Here is a 12,504-nt window from a genome sequence, read left to right as displayed (position 1 = left end):
TTCGTTCCACCACTAATAGCTGTTGTACCACTTGAACCTACTACTCACATCTTCAATGGTAGTTATTAGCTAATAACTACACTGCTGGAATTCCTGCAGTGCTGTAATTACCTCAAAACCAGCAGATGCGGCTGACATTACTTTCTCTTTTTCTTAACGCTCATATATTCCTAAGAGACTCAGCAAGGACTTTCTCCTTTAGAAGGTGTTTAGTACTTAAAAAGATTGATGAGCTGCAGAAGATCAGATTTTCTTTCTCCGCAAAAGGCCATTGTAGCCTATGGACAAGACTGGATGGAGGAATAGGCCCTGATGAAGTCAGGAACAGGGATGTAGCGGAGGGAAGACAGAGGAAGGGGAGAACAGCTCCAGGGCTTTTATCAGAGCAGAAACAAAGACATCATCTGCTGGAGCTCTAGAGGAACGGACTGACCCTCCTTGCTCTGGAAGTGATAATGAGGATTTTAGGTTTGTTTGTCACAGATTGGCATAAAAAGGTGACACAAGGCTGGACTTAACATTAGGTAGAAGGTGGCAGCCACTTTTGGCAGCAGACACCGGCAGGTACAGAGCAATGATGAGGTGCTGGAGGTAGGACTGTGCATGCCATATAGCCTGCTCTGGAGCCCTGAGCAAGCCTGCTGTTCTCAAAAGCAGTGGAGAATCATAGAATCATAGAATTGTAGAGCTGGAAGGGACCACAAGGGTAATCTAGTCCAACCCCCTGCAATGCAGGAATCTTTTGTCCTATGTGGGGCTCAAACCCACGACTCTGAGATCAAGAGTCTCGTGCTTTACGGATGTCACTGGCAATCAAGTGAGAAGATTCTGTTCCCATCTGACCAACCTATGTTTGTGGAATGTGGAGAGACATCTAGTCCTTTACATCAGTCTCCAAAATGCTCAATTAAACAATTTGAAAACACCATGAAAACATTTTAAAATAGTTATAAAGACAGGAAAAGAAAAGAGCTGAAGAATAGGGCACAAAACCAATACAAAATGAAGACCAAAGGTTGAGTCTTGCGGATTCTTTGTTAAAATGTATTTCACAAGTTTTTTGGGTTTTTTTTAAATAATATTTATTAATAGTTTCAAGATTACAGAAAGAAAGAGAAAAAAGAAAAAACAAGAAAAAACAACACCACAATATATGAAAAGGAAAAAAAGAAAAAATACATAAAAAACCAATACATCATCACAACAACAAAAAGAAAAGAAAAGAAAATACCAATCCCTTTTTTGCCTATCTTTACCTTTCATTTGCTTGTTTCATTGACCTCCTCACACCTCCCTTTTTGTATTCTAGCTTAATTAGTTGTTTCAGCAAATTCTTTCCATCTTTCTAACTTTTTATTAAACAATTTATCTTAACCATCTAACCTTTTACTTAACTCAACAGATCCTTTCCATCTTTCACCATATTCTGTTATTCAATTTACCTCAATTTATTTAACCTTATCTTACCATAAAATACCTTAAAGCTTAAAACTTATCTATACATAACTCCTTATATCATTTCTACTAAAGCCAGATAGTTTCATTCCAACATTTCCCCCAATATTCATTAATTTACACTAATTCCCAATATAACAATTTTTCTTTATAAACTTTTTTTCCAATCTCCAAGTTGAATCTGTGCAGCCGTAAGCAAGCAGCACTGCTAGTGAATCTCCCTCACAATAAACTATGCATAAGACTGAAACCATGCTGATTGTAATAATCTGGGTATTATGCCATATACGGCTGTTCTTTGGTGTTCATGTGTGTAATAATGGATCAGCATGAATGTATGCATCATTTACTCCTTGGAAGCATGGCTATGGGGGCTTTCATGGTGCACTTATTGGAAAGAACCTAGTTCTGCAAATGCACACAAATGCAATGCTGTGTCATCGTGGCTCGTTGTTCATCCAGCCATCTCCAGTGGTAATTTCTTAAGACCACTTCATAGATTGCACTTTCTGAAGATTAATCTTCATGTCACAAAAGGGCCATGCAACTACCCACCCATGTACAAGGCCCTTCAAATACTGCAGGCTTTTCCTTTCATGTCCATGACAGGAAAAGGGATGTCTTACCAGCCCCCAAGTCAGAATAAAAGCACTGAATACATGAGACCAGCTGCCAACAATATCAACTTGTACTTTTATTTGTGGTGGAAAAAGACATGGGACACAGAACTCTTTATTCCTGGGTTGTAAAAATACAGGCTCTGATCCAGCTCCAGTTCACTGGAACAAAGTCTTGCTGAACACTATAGAATTTAAGTTAGCTATAACTAATGTTTTCCATTGGTTTCAATGGAGTTTAGAAAAGACTAGCTTTAGGTGGTTCATGGAAATATTCACATCCTTGACACAATTAGAATTTCTAGGATCAAAACAAGGTCTAACTCCGATTCATGATTTTGAAATCAATCATTACCTGTGTGGTGTAGTGGTTAAGAGTGGTAGACTCGTAATCTGGTGAACCGGGTTCGTGTCCCCGCTTGTCCATATGCAGCTGCTGGGTGACCTTGGGCTAGTCACACTTCTTTGAAGTCTCTCAGCCCCCCACACCTCACAGAGTGTTTGTTGTGGGGGAGGAAGGGAAAGGAGATTGTTAGCCGCTTTAAGACTCCTTCAGGTAGTGATAAAGCGGGATATCAAATCCAAACTACTACTACTACTACTACTACTCTTCTCCTTCTTCTCCTTCTTCTTCTTCTCCTTCTTCTTCTTCCTCTAGTTATTGATGAGTTCTCATCACTTATTGATCATCCCTGGATGCCCTGCTATCCACACAGGGATATATGGTTGAGTCTTACAATATGGTCTAAAAATCAGAGGTAGGGAACTTTTTCTTTCTGAGAGTAACCTTCCTTTCTGGGCAATATTCTGAGAGGGCCACATGCCAGTAGTAGGTGGGGCCTGAGGCAAAAATGAGTGGAGCAGCTTATGTCAATGTTACCTCTGTACAGTAGGCCAGTTTCTACTCACCTTTACACACCCCTCTCTTGTGGGAATGGTGCATCCAAAATCTATTTTTAAAAAACGACCCGGGGCAGCTTCTGCACATACAGTTACCATATCTCTCTCCTGCATCCAGAAAAGCAAGAGTCATTATTGTATAAGAGTTCTAGTCAGGCAGAAACATCCACGGAGTAACAGCAGGACCAATGAAGTATGTGGCCCAGGCAGATGGCTGTTTAGTGGAGTCACTCAGATTGAGTCTGTGTAGCTCAGAGACTGCTTACATTTCCTCTCTGCCCCCCCCCTCCCACCACCCAAAATCCTTCACTCTACAGGCAAGGAGTGGATCGTTTAGCTTGCGCTAAAGCCCTGAACTATAGTCCTTTTAAAACAGCTGCCCTAAGCAAAATCGGAGTTTCCTAGGTTACCTGGGTCAAATTTATTAAAACTGTATTTACTTTCTGCTCTCCAGCCTGGAGTAATCAGCTTCCGATGTATTTGTTTTGCTAGGTACTGTGATTCCAAGAGCCAGGAAAACATCAAAGAACACTGTGGAAAAGGGAGATCCAAAGGGTTTCAGACAAGTTCACTTAACCAGGTATATATATATACACACAAAATGTCATCTGAACAGAAAGGAGTACAGTGGTACCTCGGATTACATACGCTTCAGGTTACAGACTCCGCTAATCCAGAAATAGTGCTTCAGGTTAAGAACTTTGCTTCAGGATGAGAACAGAAATCGTGCTCTGGCAGCACGGCGGCAGTGGGAGGCTCCATCAGCTAAAGTGGTTAAGAACAGCTTCAGGTTAAGAACGGACCTCTGGAACGAATTAAGTACTTAACCCGAGGTACCACTGTATAGCAAGTGAGCAAAGGAGCTTGCAAATTAGGACAGTTCCAGCCAGTGGCGTAGCGTGGGTTGTCAGCACCCGGGGCAAGGCAAGTAATTTGTGCCCCCTAACCCGTGGATTTGCGCCCCCTAACCCGTGGATTTGCGCCCCCTAACCCTAACCCCCAGATGTTGCGCCCGGTGCGGCCGGCCCCCCCTGCACCCCCCACGCTACGCCACTGGTTCCAGCCTGTCCTGCCAAACATTTGCTACAAGAATTGTGTTGCAATATAGCCCCCCCCAACTTTGTTTTGCCTCAAAGCATTCTTAGAGTAACAGAAAATCCTTTGTAGAATCTATCACCAGCTGTCTAGCTACCACTGAATAAAATTGCACAAGTTCTCATTGGCACATACAGACTTCATTTTTCAAATAAGATTTTTTTTTTAAAAAAAAAAACCAAATAGCTGTGTTGGTTCTGTATTTTATTTTTTAGAACATGTGAGGGCTTTGAAATGTAGCTTCCCATAGTAGCGATTAACCCTGTGTATCTAGCGATATCTGTTGAGAGTTTATTGAAAAACCGAAGTACAGTCTCTGGGGACCTGCTACCAGTTATATGTTTACTTCCACTGGGTATATTTGTAAATTATGAAGATATTAAAAATATGTCGTAAGTTTCAAGTGTTCTATTCTGCAAAGGAAAATAAATCTTATTTCATTTGGCACTCCTGGCTGAACTCACAATAGTATGATAATAAATCCTCAGAATCCTAGGATGATGGGGGGAATAGTTGCTGCTACACAAAAAAAGAGCAAAGTGAATGTTTCATCTTTAGATTTAGATCTCAGTGAGACTCCTTCTGCTGAAGCAAAACTATATAGCCCAAACACATATCCATCTTTTGTGGATGATACATTTTCTGCACTCCTCTTATACCCTTTTTTATCTTTCACCTAATTCCAAGTATGTGCCTATCAATGTTTATCAAGATGTGTGGCAAAATTGTCTGTGAAATAACTTCTGCAATGCAGCATTTGGAGTTGGTTAGAGGCTCATTAGAACTTTGAATGATTTTGCACGCATCAACAAGTATATCTAGGTTCCAACTCTTAGACGACTTGTTTTCACTTAGTCAGATTCTTGGTTGCCTCTGCACTTCTAGTAACTAGCCATAACCAAAAGATAAGATGCCAGACAACAAACATTATTCTTACATCTTCCCAAACAATAAGGAAACAGCATCAAATCATGGAAGTTTGTTGTCATGAACTGGCAGGACAATGGGGACGAGGAAGAGGATACTGGCGAGGGGTGTAGTTGGGACTGGGACACACTAAGGCAAGCTGGGGTTGGGGAAGAAGAGGTTGGTGTAGGAAGTTCTCATGGGATAATGAAGGATGGTAAGGGGGTGGGGGTCAGTGTACAGGAACCAGAGCCAGGGGGACCCATAACTCCATGAACACGGTGAGCTCTGAGGAGTAGGGAGCAGTGGGCAGGGCGCTCCAAGAGGCTGAGGCAAGCAAGGGCCCACAGCCCATCTCCCTAGCTGGCCAGGTGGACCTCGCTAGCTCTGGGAGGAGATCTATGATTCCTCAGCTAGAGTAGGTTCAGAACAGGTGAGGGCCTAATGCCTCATCAAGCCCAGTTGCTGCAATCAGCATGCAAAGTACAAAAGGGAAGCAGAGCTGTGGTGCTTTGTCTGCTCAACTGATCCAGGATATCTTTGGGACTATGCTTTGGTTTGAACATGTGGACTGGGGACTTGACCTACTGACTTGCTGCCAGGTAGGCCAGGGGACATTTGTCCTAATTAGCCTCCTATTCCCTTGGTATTTCTATGCTAATGTTTATGCTATTTTTTCAGACTGCAAAGATTCCCAATGACATAGAGCTTTTGACAAACACTTCACTCAATGAGATTTGTCAGTGTTTCGACAATACTTACAACATACAAGATTAATAAAAGATTAAGGGAGAGAAACTTTCAGAGTTGATAAATATCATTAGTGGACCCCACCTTTTGTGAAATACTCACCCCAAAGAGGCTTGCCTGGAATCTACTGTATATTTAGTGCTAGGCACCTGGGTCTTTTAATGTGTTCTTAACATTTCTAATTTTAACCTCTGTTTAATCAGATGTTGATGAGTTTTAGCTTGCATTTGGGGGTTGAGTTTGTGTGTTGATGCTGAAACTTGTCTGCATCTAAACATTTGTCCTTTTCTCTCATTCTACCATGGAATAATTGATAGCAGGATTATGCTATCAATTATGCTCATCTCTAATTGACAACCTGGAGTTTCCTTTGAAATATCCATCCACTGAGCTATTACTTTTAGGTGTGTAACTTTATAATACACTGTTATATAAGAATGTGGTTATCTTCAAATATAGTATATTTTAACTTCTATTAATTCTGCTTGCTTTCATCAGATTTTATTAAATCATATATTTTCAGATTTTAGTGGGTTTATTTTATAGCCAGGCAATTTTGGTACATATTTTAAAGGATTAGTTAATGAAAGCATTGCATCATCAGTGTTTAAATGAATTTTGTAAGGGGTAGATTTAGAATTTAGCCCAGTTACATCTTCTGTTGATCTAATTAAGGTCATAATGGTTCAATGCATATAACAAAAAACAGTGCTGCTAGGAGAAATCCTGTCTTGTTCCTCTATTTACTTGAAAATAATTTGAGTACTGGCTGTTTATACATAATACAACACAGAGATCATTATAGAGAGTTTTAACATAATCCTGAAACTGTTTACCAGTATCTAATTTCTATAACGGGGAATATGAATACATTCATTCTATATGATCAAATGCTTTTTCAGAAGGATGGGGGTGGAGACGCTCCTTCAGGTATACAGGACCGAGGCTGTTTAGGGCTTTAAAGGTGAGCACCAATACTTTGAACTGTGCTCGGAAATGTACTGGGAGCCAATGTAGGTCTTTCAGGACTGGTGTTATTTGAACAACAGAGCAACTACTATGTAGCAAATGCTACATATGTAAAATTAAGGTTCTAACTACTTCCTACAGTGCTATGGAGGGAACCACACTCAGGCTGGGCTGTGGAGTTTCTATTATAGACCTAACATGCTTCTTAAAGAGACAGGCCACACCCACGACACAGCACTGCTAAACACCTCAGAATTTTGTGCTCCTTGCTTCTTTTAGGAACACCAACTGCACTCATTTTTAAGTATTTTCCTTGCCTTTTTTCACTTATAATCTCTTACCCTTTCTGGAAAACAGCATGCTGGCTTCTAAAAATAACCATTGCAATTCTCTATAAACACAATGGTCTACCCACAGCTGTATTCATGGTTGACGACAAGTTCACTCCTCAAATACGTCATTACTTTTTGTTTAGCTTCTTGGTGGGCTGGACTTCAGCCCACTAATATGCAGGAGATTTTCCAGTTATGATTGCATCCAGTCTGCAATCAAGTGGACTGGTGAACAGTAAATTAAATGGGAACCAAAACAATTTGATTTTTTTAAAAAAAATAAGTCCAGGCTCTCTCCATTTTTTCAAAAGGAAATGTTCCAGATCGTCATTGATGTATGGGGGTTAGTTGCTTAGTTTGTTAACTCCGGTTTGAGAATTACTGCTAACATTATCAAATGGCAAAAGCAGTGGTGTGTAATTTCCTGATTGTTGCAGTACATCCCAGTACGTTTCCGAGCACAATTCAAAGTGTTGGTGTTGACCTTTAAAGCCCTAAACAGCCTTGGCCCAGTATACCTGAAGGAGCATCTCCACCCCCATGGTTCAGCCCGAACGCTGAGGTCCAGCGCTGAGGGCCTTCTGGCGGTTCCCTCATTGTGAAAATCAAAGCTACAGGGAACCAGGCAGAGGGCCTTCTTGGTGGCGGCGCCCTCCCTGTGGAATGCCCTCCCACCAGATGTCAAAGAGAACAACAACTACCAGACTTTTATAAGACATCTGAAGGCAGCCCTGTTGAGGGAAGTTTTTAATGCCTGACATTTTAATGTATTTTTAATCTTTGTTGGAAGCCGCCCAGAGTGGCTGGGAAAACCCAGCCAGATGGGTGGGGTAGAAATAATAAATTATTATTATAGTATTATTATTGCAGATTTACACATACTAACTTGGGTCACATCCATACATTCAAAGCACAAGGCTTCCCTTCTGGGAACTATAGTTTGGTATGGGTGCTGAGTATTTTAAAGAGAGTAAACTGTAGTTCCCCGGATTTAAAGCCAAGTTTTTCGTTTTTTGTTTAACTGTGCTTTTAAGGTATGGTGTGGATGTGACTGTAGTTCTGCAGAGTGCCAAGGGGGTGTGCATTCCATTTCTCCTACATGGACTCAGCCAGGGCTTAAATGATGTCCATTCAGCTTCAAGAATGCTGATTGGGCATCACTGTAATTGAGATAACTAAAGCACAAATCTGAGTAGCACTGGCACCTACAATAAATTGTGCAGGGGAAAAGTAATAAAGGTGTATGAGCAGCCATTGCTTTCCTTGTAAGATATATAGTTATATATTTGTAGTGCAAATTATTTTGAAGGACCAAAGAGTCAGTCCCTTAGGGAAGGAATAAGTGGTACACACTGCTTATTAGTTAAGAACCTAAAATATCTGTTTGAAAGGAAACGACGACCTTTTTTTGGCCAGTGTCTGTTTCATATGAGTACAGGATCTAATTCTAGACGCCAAAGTGTCAAATATCCAGTCAAGTGAACGGAGGTCCACAGCGACTCCAACTTTCTAGTACATTTGTTCATAAAGCTGTATTCTATAAACACACATACACATATATATCCCATACCCTATACAGTGGTTTGTTGTTTAGTCGTTTAGTCATGTCCGACTCTTTGTGACCCCATGGACCAGAGCATGCCAGGCACTCCTGTCTTCCACTGCCTCCCGCAGTTTGGTCAAACTCATGCTGGTAGCTTCGAGAACACTGTCCAACCATCTCGTCCTCTGTCGTCCCCTTCTTGTGCCCTCCATCTTTCCCAACATCAGGGTCTTTCCCAGGAAATCTTTCCTTCAGAATGGATAGGTTTGATTTTCTTGCAGTCCATGAAGATCAAATCTATCCATTCTTAAGGAAATCAGCCCTGAGTGCTCACTGGAAGGACAGATAGTGAAGCTGAGGCTCCAATACTTTGGCCACCTCATGAGAAGAGAAGACTCCCTGGGAAAGACCCTGATATTGGGAAAGATGGAGGGTACAAGGAGAAGGGGACGACAGAGGACTAGATGGTTGGACAGTGTACAACTGTCCACAGTGGTACCTCGGGTTAAGTGGTACCTCGGGTTAAGTACTTAATTTGTTCTGGAGGTCCGTTCTTAACCTGAAACTGTTCTTAACCTGAAGCACCACTTTAGCTAATGGGGCCTCCTGCTGCTGCTGCGCCACTGGAGCACGATTTCTGTTCTCATCCTGAAGCAAAGTTCTTAACCCGAGGTATTATTTCAGGGTTAGCAGAGTCTGTAACCTGAAGCGTATGTAACCCAAAGTGCCACTGTACTGAGGGGATGGGAATGTGTCAGGGGTTGTACTTTGGGCCCCAAGAGTGTCTGAATGAAAGAGACCACACAAACCAAGAGTTCCATAACACTAAAAAAAATGTTGTAGCTTTGGTTTCGTTTGCTCACCAGTGGCTCAAACATGTGTCAGAAAGGACCGTTTGGTACAGCACAGGGTATAATTTTGCCTCTGGCATTTTCACTACACCACAAAAACGTTTTGCTTTTTTATGCTGAGCCAGGAAAAGACAAACCAAACAAAAGGAATACCATGTAGCTGAAGATGTATTTTCCTGTCTATATAAGGATTGCACGGTAATTGAGGAATCAAGACAATCTCTGAAAATGAACCTTTAGGAGCATGGCTTATCAATTTACCTTACAATCAAAGTATCATAGAATATAAATGGCAAAGCAATGTTATGTGCTGTGATTATGCTTAGCAGCAAAGAAAATGTTAGTTAGCAAAAGGTTGATGCTAAGTGGACTTATATACACATGGCATTAGTGTGCCAATGTAATTTTTATGTAGCCTCTGCAAAAAAGAATGAAAATGTGTTGCAAACTGATCAGCAGTTGTCTAAAGACTCAGTCAAGTCTTTCTGAGCCCAGTTACCGGTACTCAAAACCCTTTAATACAAAGGTTGGAAACCTGTGGCCCATCTGATGGCATGCTGTACTACAACACCCATTATCCTTGATCATTGGCCATGCTGGCTGGAGCTGATGAGAACTATAACCAAACCACATCTGGAGGGTCACAGCACAGGTTCTCTACCTCTGCTTTAACAAGAGATGCAGCAGAACAGGTTGCAAATAAAAACATCAACGGCAGTTTAGAAGCAAAGGTATTTTTTTTTAAAGAAGTAATAAAGCTCCTTTACATTTGCCAAGGCAAAGTGTCCCTCCTCTTCTCCCCTAAAATGACTTTTCCAACATTTAGTCACCACAATACCACGTGGCTATTTATAGCCCTTTCCATCTCAGAACTGCTGATTTCATCAGTGACAAATACACCACTAAGTTTTCCCAGCATTGATTTCTTTGCTTTCTACTTTCTCCAATAATAAAAGCTGTCTGTTATTCTGAGTCTGTATGCGTAGAGATGCCCTGCTTTTTTCTGGGAAAGGAAATGCTTCCTAGAAAAATGAGGGTTATCGGCTCTGGATGTATTCATTTTATTTTATTTAGAAGGGTTCTATCCCACCCTCTGGTCAAATGATCCTCAGGGAAGCTTGCAACAGACAGCAATTAAGACAGGTATATAAACATGTGCTTAATAATAATTTTATTATTTATACCCAGCTCATCTAGCTGGATTGCCCCAGCCACTCTGGGCGACTTGTTCAAGTGTTTCGCAGAACAGAGGTACAAGTTGTCTCTACACATGTACAAGTGTTTGTGTGCAAGAGTGTGCACAGGTTGATGTGAACAGCTCAGCCATTGCATACGCAGCTGCACATTTCTTGAACGCAATGCGTGAACACCCCATTGCAAATCCACTCAATCCCACAGTCCCTTGTTGGATCATAGAGGCCATTTTTTCTTCTGTTCTGCAGTCTTGGAGCAACTGCAAGTTGAGAGCGGAGTATTCGTTATCGTAGAGGAACAAGCTCCTTGCAGCTGCTCCTTCTCAGATTGATGGATGAGGCTAGACTGCTGCTCCTTTTGCCATGGCCTGGCAAGCAGATTGCACAGCTGCCCAGTAGCTTTTGTTCCCTTGACCAATGGTAGCGGCCAGAGTGTGCTTCCCTCCAGCTCTGCAGTCCCAGGTCAACATAGCAAACCTGCATGTGCCAAACACCAGGCACGTGGTGAGCCATGGGATCTTTGCCCATTGTCTGCAAAACTGATTCTGATTTGATGGGGTCATATCTGAGCCAAGGAAGACCTGGCACAATGTCAACAAAACAGCATTGCGGCCTTAAGTACATATAAATAGGAGATCAAAAGGGAAATTCCTATTGATAAACCCTTCCTGGCAGGAATATGACTCGGGCACCCAAGAATATAGAAAGCAACCACATAAAGGCATGTGTAGATTGCAGTACTTGGGAATGCAAAGAGCATTCAAACTAGGGACTCAGCTATACAGCTGCAAACAAAATGTTTTAAGCATGTTTTGAGTGCAATATACAATGTGACACTAGATGGCGATGGTGAGCCTTATGGAAAATTCAGTGCATTTTTTAAAACGCTTTTTAAAAAAAGCATTTTCAGAACGGTTTTTTAATGTGTGTTGATTCCACCCAAGTCATCCATACCACAAACTCACTAGAACAATCCTGAGGAATGTTGCCTGAGTAGAAATCCAACTTGCTTTAGGAGCTGAGTTTCATGATACCCAGAACAAATTTTGCGCATATTTGGAGTAAAACAGAATGTGTGTGATATTTTAAGATGGACTGTTTTCATTTTTCACCAGGTTTGTTGATACAATATGGCCGCACTTGATAATTATTCAGAACGGGCTGATGCTGCAGGTAGTGCATGGCAGTTCCCAATTGCCACAACTAAGCAGAAACCAAGGAGGGACCTGCCCACACCATGGAATGGTTGCCATGCTGGGCCTGAATAGAGGCTCTAGCAGCCCTTCTTCCTTGTCATGCTGTTACATACATTATAAGTACAGTGGTACCTTGGTTTAAGAACAGCTTAGTTTATGAACAACTTGGATTAAGAATGCTGCAAACCCCGAAGTAGGTGTTTTGGTTTGTTAACTTTGCCTTGGAAGCAGAACATGTTCTGCTTCTGGTTGAGTGTGTTCCATTTGTAAATTGAGTCCCCCGCTGCTATGGGAAAGCACGCCTTGGTTTAAGAACACTTTGGTTTAAGAACGGATTAAGTTCATAAACCAAGGTACCACTGTATCGGATAAGGGCGTAATCTCTCTTGGGAGATGTTTTAAAATGATTGATCTAAGAGAGTAGCTAGGAAACATACAAAACACAGTACATCAATGAAAAATAGTGAAAGAGGACAGATGCATACCCTTCAACATTCCTCTGGTGAAAATAGGGACAGTTCTTACTCCCACAAGTGTGTGCATGCCAGGCGCCTGCCAAAGTTGGGCTGAACCCGGCGCATGTGTAGCAAACTACAGTTCCCAGGATTCTTTGAGCAGAAGCCATGACTGTTAAAGTTGTATAATAGGGCTTTAAATGTGTGGTGTGAATGTGGCCTAAGATTCAGTTGCTATTATG

At 41.6% G+C, this 12,504-nt stretch overlaps 1 long non-coding RNA gene across 1 annotated transcript in view; it reads left to right on the top strand.

Annotated features, from left to right (window-relative positions):
* Positions 1 to 12,504, top strand: part of LOC144327162 (uncharacterized) — a 38,388-nt gene that overhangs the window by 21,497 nt on the left and 4,387 nt on the right. The window contains exon 2 of the long non-coding RNA XR_013392074.1: positions 3,465 to 3,552. This is a non-coding gene — a long non-coding RNA (uncharacterized LOC144327162). The remainder of the gene's footprint in view (positions 1 to 3,464; positions 3,553 to 12,504) is intronic.

Source organism: Podarcis muralis, chromosome 3 (assembly GCF_964188315.1).
Source record: "Podarcis muralis chromosome 3, rPodMur119.hap1.1, whole genome shotgun sequence".
Lineage (NCBI taxonomy): Eukaryota > Metazoa > Chordata > Lepidosauria > Squamata > Lacertidae > Podarcis > Podarcis muralis.
This window is presented reverse-complemented; position numbering and strand designations above follow the sequence as displayed.